Source organism: Parus major, chromosome 5 (assembly GCF_001522545.3).
Source record: "Parus major isolate Abel chromosome 5, Parus_major1.1, whole genome shotgun sequence".
Taxonomy (NCBI): Eukaryota; Metazoa; Chordata; class Aves; order Passeriformes; family Paridae; genus Parus; species Parus major.
The window spans coordinates 58,100,662-58,113,734 of NC_031774.1; positions in this window are offsets into that span (position 1 = coordinate 58,100,662).

The window sequence follows — 13,073 nt, forward strand, 5'->3', positions numbered from 1 at the left end:
GGGCAGAGGGACAGCTGCCACAGCAGGAGAGAACAGCTCGGACCCAGCGCTCAGTCTTGGCTGCAGTGACCTGGCTCCTCAATTTCCACATGTGAAATTTCTTCTGATGTAAACAGGGGAGTTCCAGGTACTGAACAACTGCAAAAATGTAGATCTGAGCAGCAAGGTGCTTCTCCAGGGTGCTCAGGGGGCTCAGCCAGCTTTGGCTGTGCTCCTACAAGGAGCACTCAGAGGATTTGCTGCAGGATACAGGGCAGAACCCTGAATTTCCCCCCAAAGTTGGCATTTCACCTGCCTTTCTAGAAGAAATTCCAGAATCTGACCTAAGACACCCGTGTGGGGGATATTATATAACAATGGAGATCGTGTGTGTAGTTTATGTAAAAACACTTAATCTCACAGCTGCTTCCCTCCCCTACACCCTGGGCAAATTTTCTCCTTCCATCTCCCGTTTAAATACCTGGTATTTGATCATTTCACAGGGTTGGCAAAACAAGCACAATGGAGGCAATGTTTGCTCAGATCTATTTTTGTGTGTATGTGTGCGTGTGAATTTTTGGCAGAATCAGTGTTTGCAAGAAGCAGATAAAACTTTTCTGTTGAAGAGCCATGGACAGCCAGGAATTGCTGCCTGCCAGCAAATCTCTGCTTGCTGAGGGAGATCATGTCATTGTCAGCCAGGTAGAGGGGCTGGATTCAGGAATCTGGAGAGCTTCCTTGTTAGGCTATAAATGAAGGAGTTGTTTAGCAATTAATTTAAGACAGTAAATCTCTGTGTATGAACCCACTTCAAGATAAAATCCAAACTTGGTTTTCCCTGCTTACACAGCACAGATGCATATGCATCCTGGAAGCTACATAACCCAGTCATATTTTATTCACATCACACTCCAAGGAGCTCACTGACTGGAATTCAATAGAAACTGTTCTCTGTGTGAAAGTAATTTCAGAAAGTAATCTAGTTTATGGAAATGAAAGGCATCAAAACACAAAAAACACTGTTTCTGTACAAGTGCTTTGCTTCAAATATTTGACATGGAAATTTATATAATCCCTCTGGGGCACATGGGTTTCACGAGTGTTAACATCTTTTGAAATGAATTTCACAAATGTTTATTTGGAATACCAGGCATACAAATAATTTAGAATATCAAGGCATCTTGTTGAATCAGTCTTAATGATACAGATCTCAGATGGCTGCGGAGGTTAAAAGGTATGAATTTTAATTGGGTGTGTGGAAGATGTCATTTTCAATCATTGCACTGCATTGCCAAAGCTATCACTTTCCAATTCTAAGCTTCCTGCTACCTCCTCCTCGGCTCCTTCTGTTGCTTAAAGACCAAAATGAAACATTTTTCACGTTTTATTTGTGTGCTGGGCATGTATTAAATACGGAGTTTTGCTGCCTATCTTGGTTTATACAGGACCCCATCACCGTTGTATTGCAACACTTCTCAAGCAATAAAGAGGTTGACTTTTTCTGGACAGATAGTGCTGTATTGTCATTCCAGTTTTATAAAAAGTTAAATTATTGAAGGCAAACAGCATTAAGGAGGCAAAAATGGTTGCTAAGACTGGTTAAAGTCAGATTTTACAGGTGCCTCCTCTCTTTCCTGCTTCCATGGTGGGCCCTGTTTACATTGGGGGATAAATCAGAAGTAAAATCATTTTGCTATTTAAAACATGTGTGGTTTTAATGAGTAGATCCATATTTACATCTGGCTTTGGACAACATGATGAATAAGCATGAAAAGAAAAACCAACTGGGTACCTGTGAAGAAATCTTTGTCCATCCCATGTGGCAAAGGAGCAAGGATCCTGTGGGAAAAGATATCGTGTGATTGGGTAATTAAAAATTATCATAAGCCATAGGCAGTAGGAAGGCAAATTAAGCCTGCAGAGGCAGCATGAGTTCTGAGAGCTCCTCAGCCACTGAGTGCTCAGTGTTGCAACTTTATCACTCATTTTAAGTCTGTTCATAACCCAGATTTGTAACAGCAAGATTTTATCCAAGATACAGGTTTTTTGTATATTGAAAAAAAAAGAATAAATATATTTGAGAGTGTTTTATTCACATGGAACAAAGTGTTGGGCTCTTCTTGGCTCACTGGCTGCCCTTACATGTGCTCAATCAACACAGGGAGTTAAGTCAGGCACATTTTGGGGAAAAAAGTCCCTCTCCCATTCAACAGCCTTGGGCAGACGGTGTCTTCAGAGAAATGAAGCAGCCAAATTTCAACAAACCTCTAAAGAACATGCATTCGACTGATAACTTGGCCAAACATGGGTGGATTTCAAGGAGGGCGTGAAAAGCACTTTGTTCACAGGCAGCACGCGGCCAATTTCCTTTCTGCTCCCAAGAGCAATGATAAAAGCTCAGCAAATGGCTCTGGAATTTTTTTTTTTTTCTTTTTACAAGCACATTTTATTCCAAGAAATCATCATTGTTTTCTTTGAAATGTCCATTGTCAGCAGCAGGAGCAAAATGAGCAAGGCAAACATCCAACCCACACAAGTCTGAGCCACTGGCAGGGTAAAAAACCCTACGTTGGGCTTTTAAGACATTAAAGATGCCCTGGTATAGAATTGTCAACTCTACCTGCACCCAGAGTGATTCTGATTTCAAACACTTTATTTGCTAAGACTGATGGCCTGAAATGTTTAATAGCAACCATTCTGGGTCAGGCAACTGATGGCCAGACCAATGACCTTGGCCACTCTTTACAGAATCGCAGAATCAGATGGAATCCTAGAAAGGTTTGGGTTGGAAGGAACCTTAAAGATCGTCTCATTCCAACCCCCCACCATGGACAGAGATGGCCAAGGAAAAGAAGACAATAAATATGTGTTTGTGTTCTAGGTGTACTTGTGTTCTATGCTGTGTTATGTATTCCTCCATCTGGTAATCTGTGCCTTTAGCATTTATGGACATGCTGGCCATAAATTTGTAGGATTGAAGGGGACAGACCCCATTGAGGCAGAAATGTGTCCAGAGCATCCCTGGGAGATGCTGCAAAGACCCTCTAATGAAAGAGGAGCCCATGAGCCTTTGAGCTGGTTCAGGGTATCAACACTCCCACCAACAGGAAGCATTTCCCAAAAACATCTTTAAGAAACTCCCACTTTAGAAGGTGCAGATTTGCCATAAAATCCCCTTTTTTTTCTTTATCCCCCAGTTTTCCGCTTGTCCCTGCTGTGGTGGGAGGCTGGGCCTGGTGGGGCAGGTCCTCTCTCCATGGTGTGTGAGCACACACTCCCCAGTGCCAGCCCCGAAACTCCCCCCTCGTTAGGGCACGGGGGAGGAACACAAAGCCCCGTGTTTTGCTTGAGTCCCTCCCGTGAATAGGCGGAACAAATGATAAGCACAGAAAGAAAGAAGAAAAGTTGTCCAAAGGAGGCATCAGTTTTCCTTGTGGGAAAGGCTTTCCAAGCCCTTCCCTCCCTTTCTACCCTGCTTGGATGGGAATGAGCTTTCTGCTGAGCAGCCTGGACATCCGTCCCTTCATTCCTCACCTTTCCCCATCCTTTGCACGTATCCTTCATTTCAGCCTTGCAACACTCTTGTCATGAGCAATGACAAGATGGTTGGGCTGACTTCCAAAACTCCTCCCTTAGCAGAACAGTGGCAGAAGCATCCCTTGGAAGAAAAGCCCTAGCAGGAGGTCCTCAATTATTTCCTGAGAAATGCTTGTAAGTTGTGATGTCCTTTCTGTGCCACAAACAGCCCTGTGCAGGCTGCAGAGCAGCCAGGAGGAGAAGGGCAGTACCTGCCACAGAGCTGCTGGCTGGGCTGGGGAACAAGTTCCAGGAGCAGGCTGGAGTGAAAGGAAGAATTCTTTTGCTGGAAATGAGGTGGTAAAATGGATCTCCTGCCATGAAATGGGGACCTTGCTGTCCCCCCTCAGGGAAACAAATCTGCTGGTGCTGCTGGTTTCCATCAAGATTTGGCTGCATCTGCCATCAGTAACACATGGAAGATCTGTCCCAAGGACACTCAAAGTTCTGGGGTGCAAGGGGGTCCCTGACATGGGGAAAAGCTGATGATAGATGATCTGATCCTGCCTGATCCTGCAGGGGCTGCCAAGAGTGTGTCCCTCAGCAGAGCATCACTTTTGTTTTCAAGAATGTCCTTATTTGTTAATATCCACGGGAAAAATAACTTTGTGCAGATTCTTGGAGAGGTTTTCACCATTTCAGGGATGAGTTCAACCCCAAGTTTTCATTTCACGCTGACAGCAGCCCCATTCCACAGGTCAGTCCCACTTTGTTCAAGTCTTCAGTGCACTTCATCTATTTGCTTGGCATTGATTGATGCATTCTTTCTACTGGTGGCACTGATTTTACAGCTGTCTAAAGAAGAGGGAAACCAGAAATAAATATTTCTGGTTTAGAGCACCTGTGTGTCTGTATATTGTAGACTGTAGGATATAAGCCTCTGGGAAAACCCAGAGTCTTTAGGAAACAAAAAGTCTGCAAGATCCCTCAAGTGAATGTCTGGGGAGCAGCTGAGAGGAAAAAGGAATGAGAATCTTCCTACAAGACTGCAGCAGAAAATGAGCACCAAGCAGCTTGAGTTATCAAATCCAGACTTGTGTCATGTGCTCCCCTTCTCCAACCAAGTGCCAAGATTCCAGTTTGTGTTATAAAAAGCAAAACAGGCAGCCACTGGACTGGCTACTTCAAATGCAACATTTAAAATGCTGAAAGTGCTAAAAATGGTCTTTTGAGGTGTATGTGATGTTACATTAGAGACCCCAGTACAAGGGAAGGGCTCAAAGGAGTCGTTGACAGCTTCATGACTTTTGAGGATGGGAAAGCAGCACAGACCACCAGGAGGTCAGGATGGAACATTTGTTTGTACCAAAACCACAGCCCTTCATGCCACAGGCAGAGTGTGCCAACACTTTATGAGACAGGTATTTCTTCAGCCAGGGCACTCTCACTTCATCCCTGTCTGCCAGAATGTGCCAAAAGCCTGAAAAGCAGTGGCAATTGCCATGGTCATCAAAACATGACAGCAGCTCCAGGACTTTCTGGGAAGCACCTCCAGCACCAAAGAGGAAACTAAAACATCCTAAAACCCATTTGAGGACAAGAAGGGCCCCCTTTAATCACCAAGTCCTTCCCGTCACATTCCCCAGCAACCAAGTCATACAATCCCATTTCACAGACTGAACAAGCCTCAGCTTCAAATGAACTGGAGCATTTGCCCCAAGGCCATTCCCAAATCTCTGTTGTCTGAGAGTCTCAAACTCCCTTCTGATATCCAGCCTGAATATATTCTCCATCAGTTCCCGTCTCTCTGTATTTGCAGCAGCACGGTCCATTAAAGCTCGGCAGGCTCAGCCCTCCCACAATCAGTCCCTGCACAACCAGCAGCCTTCAGCACACATCAAACCAGGATAAATCATCCTGGCTGTGCCCATCTCTTCATTCCTGCCTGAATTTAAACCAGTCCCCTCTTCCTGTTCGCATCAGATGTCCCCAGTCTCAAACCCAGGCATTGCCCTGAGGGAGCTCATGCAGAGATTTATCCCCAAAAGCAGAGAGTGATGGCGGAATGAGATTGTATAACTGCAAACATGAAGTTGGGGTGACCAGGTGTCCATAAATGTCCAGATGCTGGGGCAGTTACACCAGCCCAAAGCAACCTTGAAGATGTTCATCCTTTGCAGAATATTTCCTCTTTATGCAGTGCTGGTAATTTTGGGAATCTCCCTTAAGCTGGGCCAGGTGACTGCTGCTCTCATAGCAAATGTTTCAGAAATTAATTTCACAAGCAGTCTGGATCTGGGTTGCTTGTCTGGTAATTGGGACACACATATTTTTTTTTTTCCCCCATGGATACAAAGCCCCAAATAAGCCAGCTGTGCAGGTCAGCAGGAATTGGAGTTTCTTCTTCTTTTTTTTTTCTTTCTTTTTTTTTTTTTTCCTTCTTTTCCTCTTCATTCCTTGTTGAATTTTAGGCACTGGTTAAAAATAGCTATGTAAACCCACTGCAGGGAGTGAATGTCCTTCCCTCAGCACTTCCAGGCAAGTCTAAAATTGCTCACCAAGGCAGGGTGTCCCATGTCTCTCCCACCCAGCAATCCCATCCCTCACTTTGGAATAACAGCATAAAAATCCCAGCTAAGAGCAGCCAAAGGATAATTAGTCTTTCTTGGTAGCCAAAGCTCTCAGGCATGTGGTGGCATTGTTGGGGTGTCCTGTGCAGGGCCAGGAGTTGGATTTTGATGATCCTTGTGGGTCCTCTCCAACCTGGGATATTCCATGATTCTGTGATTGAACCCATCAGGAGGGAGCTGGTCCTCAGGGCTGTGTCCTTGGGACAAGTCACGCAGGAGAAAAACAGGACTCCCCTAGAAATGAAGGGCTTCAAATTAAGAAGGTGACCAAGAATCAAAATTCCTTTCCAGCCATTAGTTTTATTTCACTGGTGCTTGAAGAGCCTTTTGTTAGAATTTCAGACCCATTTCAATATTTGTATCAGTTTGATCACGCTTATTGCAATCAGTATTCATTTGAATTTGGACAAAGATTGTTGAGAGTGGTGGTAAGGGGAGATCACATCTACAGGTTGTCATTCTTCTGGCAGAAAAATAAGTTTAAAAAACCTCCAATCAGCGTCAAATGGATTGCTTGGGAAATAATTTTCGTTTCTAAATGCAATCATCTATATTGGATACAATGTTTATTTGTTAAAAAGAAAATAAAAATGGAGTTGGGGAGCTCTCATGTCTATAAAAAGACTACTTTTCCTGGCATTTATAAATATTAATTTGGAATGCTAGAGAAGAACAATACATAACAATAATGAGAATCACCAAATCCCATCATTTTTGACATCGTCGTATCAACAGCTTAAGGATTAGCAGGTGAACTTTAAACATATTGCTTCCAAATAATAATAATAATAATAATAATAATAATAATAATAATAATAATAATAATAATAATAATAATAATAATAATAATATCAGAATGTAAAAAATAAAACCCCCTTACTGCATTATATATTCCTGATGGCTTTCTTCTTCTAATAGCGTTTGCAGGATCACTGCTTTGAACATTTGGATGACATGCTTAAAAAATTAACCTGGAGAAGGGGGAGGTCTTCTTATCTCCCTCCATTCTTGCAAAGCTTTGCTTAGCCCTGTCTTTGTTTCCCACTAACCCCTGACATTGACAGAGTCAAAGGCCTATCAACTAATACCCTAATTTCAGGAGGATTTTATACACACGTCTATCTATGCGCATCTGCAAATGTTTTGTGCACTCGGGGAACCCGGGGACGTCTGTGCATAAAACGAGGCAGTGTTTGCAAAGATAAAGTTGCACCAGGTGTCAATTTTCACACCTCCCGCTAAATACGCGTGGCAAAAAAAACGATGCCACAATTTCATTGAAAATCCAAGCTATTGAGATCTAATCGCTGCTTAAGCTGTGGCTTTATTCAAATCTGGATCACCAATAGGGCTCAGGATGTAAATGAAGTGCAAAGAGAAATAAAGCAAAGGAAAGGGGGGAAATAAAAAGAAATCTATGATAGCCCTTTCCTTCAGCCATTTGATTCCCAAGTCCTTATCAGTCAATTAATGCATACTAAAACTTTAGTGGCAGCCTCAGTTTAACAGACCTAATAGCTCCAGCGAGTCCCCAGCATTAGCCAAACAAAACACACTTTCAGCTGCCTTAATATGAGACTGAAAAAAGGTCAAAATAGACAGGCTTTACAGAATAAATCCTGAAGATCCATTCTAATTTCCACTCAAGGATCTTTTAAGCAGTTCTTGGATGCTCTTTATGGTACTTTGATCCAAGCATAGTTTCATTAAAACTTTGTGGCTTGGTATTTTTAAACCTGATAGCTTCACTAAACTAGTTCTCAAAATGTTAGCTAAGCCGCTATGCATAAAACTACTTTACTGTCATGGTGTCTTCTAATATCACCTAAGTACAGGCTGTTGCAATTTTGAAAATGAACCTTTTCTACATTCACCAGATCTCAGCTTGGGAATTTCTGCTTTCGCACTTGAAGGCTGTCTCACAGCATAAAGGGAAGGTGCTGCCTTACCCCCTTCCTCTCCCCCTCCTTGAAACCTAAAACTAAAATTAGCTGCTGTACCTTATTTGTTCTGGAAGCAAGTTACACAGTACTTCTATCCACTGTGGTTTCCAATTGCAGGATTAACACTGGATGCTTAAAAAAACCAAAAAAAACCAACAAAACCCACCAAAAACCAACCACCCAAGAAAAATAACAAAACATTAAATGGTGGTTTAAAATCCACTTTAATGATGGCGGGATAAATTCCCTTAAGACCCAGGAAAACAAATGTTACTTCCCACCTTCATAAGGTGGCATGTTAATAAATCTGATTTAACTGCCACAGATAAAATAAAAAACAACCCAACTGTGTCTCCAGAGATTGTCCTTTGCTCCCCTGAAAATGAGGATGGCTGAAAGGTTAGGCAACAATTTTCTTCCTCACGCCTGGTGTTCACAAAAGCCTTGATTTCTCAAGGAGCTTTTGTGGTGAGTTTGCATTACAGTAGTTAAGAGAATTACAGAAAGATGGCTTCAGAAGGGGCTGGGCTGAGTTTTTGAGAGAAAATACAAGCAAAGGATTATATATTTTTTTTAAAAAAAATAGTAAAACAGAAGAGATTGGATTTGCACAGGCATCCTCCTCCCATCTGAGCTGAAGGACGAACTCCCACTAATTTTCACGAGAGCAGCAGTCATTGCTGGGAAACAAACAACACAAAACTTCCAAGACAACCCCAAAACCACCTTTGGCTGGGAGATTACTTTCATGCATGGTGGACATTTAAGACCAAGCTGGACAATTCAGGCCAAAACAGGAGCTTACCTGTATAATCATTCATGGAAATACAACTTTTGTTATCTGCAGTCACCCCCTGCCCTGGATGGGTACAAATATCACCCTGAAACGGGCCCAGTGCTGGTTTTTTAAGCACAAACCAGTGACACTACAGGGTTTGAGCCCAGGATCTAACCTCAGCTCTGGCCCCAAGAAATGATCCATGGGACAGTTTTTCTCCAAACCCATGAATATGAGTTTTTACACGGCCAAGGTTTTCATGCTCACTTCTTGGGTTGGGGTTGTTGTTAATTGTGTTGTAGGAAAGGCCAACTCTTGGCTCTTTAATTCTCTCAGATGATTTCTCAAAAAAAAAACCTGAATTATGGATTTTTGTGAGCAGCTGCTGCCTAGTGGGTTGGGATAAGACCGTCCCACCTCTCATCACCTGGCAGGAATGGTTTGGTTGTTTTCACTGCTGCACACACCTCAGAGGGGTCAGCAGAGAATCCTGTCAGCTGAAGGGCTGACAAAAGCTCCTGATGTCAGGTATAAAGAATGCCACCTACAGCTTAATGTCTGCACAAACCCCTCCGACTTCGGGCAAACAATGAACGTTTTTGTCTCCTTAATGCCCAGTATGCAATCGAGTGGAAATGCTACTTCCATCCTTAATCTACAAATGAAATTAAAGTTGTTGAAAGACACACGATAAACCGGGATCCTTTGTTTCTTACAGAAGAGGGGAAAAAATTGAAACCACTAAATATTTTAGCAGATTTACTAAATTTCCAATTAAATCTGGAATTATGGCAGAGCCTGTATCTCCCCTCTCACTCCACCACACACATTTTCTATTTGAATAAAGTAGGTTAGACACAGCGCTCCCTCCACCCTCGCACCCGAGCAGGAATATTAATGAAGCAGATCCGACGCTGGGGATGCTCGGGCATCCCTGGGCAGGGAAGGGCTGGTTTAGAGGGGAACAGCCTCGGTATCCGGAGGGAAAGGGATAAGCAAGGCAAGAGCACCCTCTGCCCGCTGGCAGGAGGGTCTGGCTCTGCTCACATGCCCCCCCATCCCTCCCCCTCCTTCCCTTCGCTGAGGAAAGGTCACGGGAAGCAGCTTACACAAGCCAGATGAGGTGGAGACCAAATCAGGACCAAGATTATGTGTCAGGGACTTAGAGACGGGAGCGGAAGGGCTGCGTGCGGTGCCAGTGCGTGCTTGCTGCCCTTCCTCCCACCCCACAGAGCTCTGGACGTGCCAGGGGAAGGGGAAGGGTCCCCTCGCTCAAGGGGGTTCCAGTTCACGTGGCCGCGTTGGCCGGGACTTGGCCAAAAAGGTTGGAGACACGTGGACGTGCTTATGGCTCTTCCAGTCTGGTCCAGTCCCGTGTGGATCTGGAGGTGCTGGCCCTCATGGGAGGCACAGCTTCACTGTCCCCTCGTCTGCTTGGGGGAAGGTGGGGGATGTCCCCTGCCACAGGTCAAACCACAAGGGACAGGCCCATCAGGAGGTGTGAGCCTGGAGCCTGGACCAAAGCCAGGTGACATCGGCTCTAAGGACAGGGTCACATCTCTGCTGGGCCAGTTCTGGGTCCAGCAGCTGTGTTCTTCCAACACCAGCCACACTCTGGGAATGAGGGCAGGGAAGGAAATGAGGGAAGGGAAGGAAATGAGGGAAGGGAAAGAGCACGGAGCAGCTTTCCCCCACCACCATCCCTCAGCATGCAGAAATCAGGGCTTTAGGGATGCCTTGATCCAGGATGATGCATTTGGGACCATCCCCTTTATGTTTTGGCTCTGTGACATTTCTGCTATCTGTGGGGATGTCACCTCAGAGACACACAAACCCTGGAGAGCCCAGGGAGACTGTCACCCTGCAGCCACAGGAGTGCCAAACAGGCAGCTGAGTGAGGAATGCGTGGACAAGGATGCACAAAGGTGGGCACAGACCCTCCAGAGTGGCTTTTGGTGTAGCTTATCCTTACACACCTTCTGTCACCTGGAGGTGACACACACCTCATGGGCACTGCTCACAGGCCCTGTTCCACCCTCACATCCTCTGCCCCTGCAGGGATAGCTGAGGAATTTCCTCCAGGATACTGCTGGGGCGTCTCACCCCTGTGGGAAGCAACATGCCATGGGGAAAAATGCTTCTTGTCTGGTGGTGAAACCTGAGCTCCAGAGGAGAGCACCTGAGCATTTACACATTTACACAGCCAGTCCTGAGCATCTCCTCATCAGCCACCGTGAGGAATCCAGACACACCACTCACTTCTCCCAGGGATCCTGAGCTGAGCTGTGTGACCCTGGAGAGCTCTCAGCACACTAAACATTCCTCAGGGGCATCAGGGACAGGGGTGTGTGACAGGAGGGGCTCACAAAAGCTGCCTTTGCCTCACACTGACCACACATCACTTTTCCTATGCATTAGATAAAGCTTTTCCTCCCTGGACTCTGTGTCCCTCCAAAACCACTCACTCCCTGCTCTGCCTGCTCATTGCAGTGCTCAGGGACGTTGCTCTCCTCTTTCTTCTATTCCTTAGCACCACCTTGCACAGGAGAGATGGGTTTTTCCTGCCAATAAAACAAAATAAAAGAGTGGAAGATCCTTTTCTTTTCCTTACATGTCAGCTAAGCCTGTGCAAATTCATCACAAGTCTTTGCTGTGGCACAGAGCACTTGAGAAGAAGGCCAAAGAAATCAGCAATTGCCCTTAGTTTCTTCTCTTTAAAACAGCTCAATTGGCCCATTGCAACTTATTCCTGCTGTCTCTATTTATATCTTTTCTTCCAGGCAGCTGCCAATTGACACTGCACATTTGCTTGGAGTGGAATATACCAGTGGGCCTGAGCTCTAAAACGTTGTTTCAGTCATATTTCAATATTTAGCTTATATACATCTGTATAAATCCTGTTTTTTTCAAAACCTTGTACACGAAGAGAGCTAAATGGGAGCTATTCCCTTGTTTGCTGTGGTCAGAAAATGCAAATTCCAGCTGCAGAAGGTTTTCCCACCTTTTGTGGGCTTTCCCACACTGCAGATGCCAAAGCCTGAGCTGCCAACCCAGGCTTCCTCCAGCATGGACTGAGAGAAAGGCACCCCAACCTCCCCATCCCCTTAATTCCTCCAGGATTGCTGCCTTAGGATGGGATGGATCACCTGGAGCTGTGCAGCCCTTCCAGGAGAGTCTTCCCTGGGAAAGGCTGATGTGCAAAGGGGATGATGCAAGGGGGAATTGGAGAGGAGTCTTCATCCTGTGCTGCCCCAGCCTGGAGAGCAACTCAGGAGCCAGGTCAGGATATGTCCCATTTTCCATGAAACATCAGTGAAGCTGAGGAAACAGAGGGAAGTGTAGGAAATTCTCTGCAGAGATGTGCTTTTTTATTTTCCCTACCAAGTATATATTTATCATGATTTTATATTTTCAGACTTTAGGTCTGAAAATTTAGGGGTGGAGGCTTTTTGGGTTTTTTGTGAGGTTTTTGGGTTTTTTGGTTTGTTTGTTTGTTTGTCTGTTTGTTTGTTTTTTAACAAAATGTAGGACATCTCATTTTTAACAGTTTCCATTTTAAATGGTCCTGTAAGGAAGAAACCTTTGAAACCAAAAGGCTCAAATAATGCTTCAAACAGGGCAAATTATTCCACTGCTGTTAAGTGGAGTATCACAAAGTAATGTTTCAACAGCAGAAAAAAAGTGACTTAGTCTAATCTAAACTGGCTTCAAATAAATTTCATAATTCCCAGTGGGAATTCCTGCTGACCATTGCCTTGTGAGTTGTAGAAATATCCACAACCATCAACCTGCCATGGGCTTGTGGAGAGCAGCCACCCTGTTCTTAACCAAAGAGAGCAGACACAAAACCTCCCTCAATGGGTTCAGTCAATCCCTGTGGCTTTTACTCCCTCTAAAGCAAAAAGGAATTTCTAAATTCTAAATTTAGAATTCCTAAAGGGAAAAGGAAAAGCAGCCAGAGCTGCTGCACTTTTCCAGCATACTGGGTGAAACCCAGGGCAGGAGCAGTTTTCTCTCCTCCTCAGATCCTGCACATCCACTTCCAGGAGTGTTTTGTTTCACCAGAACAGCAGCACCCTTTGCTTTCCTGCCTCTCTGAAGCTGGAGGTTCCCACTTCTCACCAGCCTCAAGCTTGGCAGAAGGGGTGGGAGGCATTTGGGGTCTGAGGGACAACTCAGTGGTTGCACAGTGGCTTGGGATTACAAGAGTTGGAACCATGGATCCCT